Source organism: Sciurus carolinensis, chromosome 7, assembly GCF_902686445.1.
Source record: "Sciurus carolinensis chromosome 7, mSciCar1.2, whole genome shotgun sequence".
NCBI lineage: Eukaryota > Metazoa > Chordata > Mammalia > Rodentia > Sciuridae > Sciurus > Sciurus carolinensis.
The window spans coordinates 34023138-34024378 of NC_062219.1; positions in this window are offsets into that span (position 1 = coordinate 34023138).

Sequence of the window (1241 nt, forward strand, 5' to 3'; positions counted from 1 at the left end):
AATCCGAAAGATAATTTTAGTTCTTAAAAAAATATTATAGCTCTCTGCCAATGTTGAAAACTTTATTTTCTGTTGGGAGGTCTTCAAATACTGTGGAAAATCAAGTTATCTGAGTTCAGTTGAATACTAATTTATATTCCTAGGGTTTTGTTCATGTTTCCAAATTGCACTTTTTCTCTTTCTCAGTACAGTTTCTCACTCAGCAGAGAATCAGAAGTTCAGAATATCACATTTCTATGTTATCACGCTGTTGACAAAATTCTTTTCCTAGGGTATTAAAAAAGAAGAAGCCAACTATTCACTTTTAGATCTGGAACCAGAGTGTATAACCAGATGGATCACTTGCAATTTATAACATCAAGTCTAATACTCATTAGTTCACCAATTGAGACTGCTCAACTCTTGACACAGAGAGTTTTAGAGAGCTTACATTCTCGCTACAACATATACCTTTTTATTGACTTCTTGAATTTGTACAAGACCCATAGATCTATGTATGAATTTAATACATACTTCTTTACTCAAATGTATTATCCTATTTAGACAAAAGACTGAGTTGAATTTGTATATTTATAATTCATTTCAGGTATCTTTCTTACCTGTGTTATGTTTCCCTCTTTCCTCCTTATTTTAGGGACAAATGACAAAACCCTTTTTCTTAGCCTTATACTGAAGCATCATCATCAAGAGATAGGTTATACAAATATTCTGAAGTATGACTCTCAGCTTTATGCTCAATGACTTGCTTTCTGGGCTCAGTCAGAAACTGATAGACAAATAGTGCCTATTTATTCACTTGTTTATTGATTGTTTCTTCTGCTCCCTCCCCTCTTTCTTCTTTTTAAAAAATCCTTTTCCTTTGTTTATTGTTTTGAACTGGAATATGTCTGGTTTTACTCAGTATAACGCAATAAAATTCAATTGAAAATGAGTGGTACAACACTTCTTTGGCTCGTCAGAGCATTGAATAGAGGTCAGAGTTTGGAAGAGAGCATGAGGCGCTAACATAAAAAGCCACCTTGTGACACCCCTTCCTATCACCACCATGGCCTCTTTGGACAGTCATGTTGTTAAGATTTATCTCAAAGGGAATAGGTGGGCAGGTGTGGGCAAAACTGAGTCCAGGGGTATTGTACACTAATAGGCACACAGGTGCAGAGACCAGCCTGTGGAACAAGCCTGGGCAGTTTTCTAGTTGGTTTTATGATTAGCCATACCCCCATCCTCACATTTGTACCCCA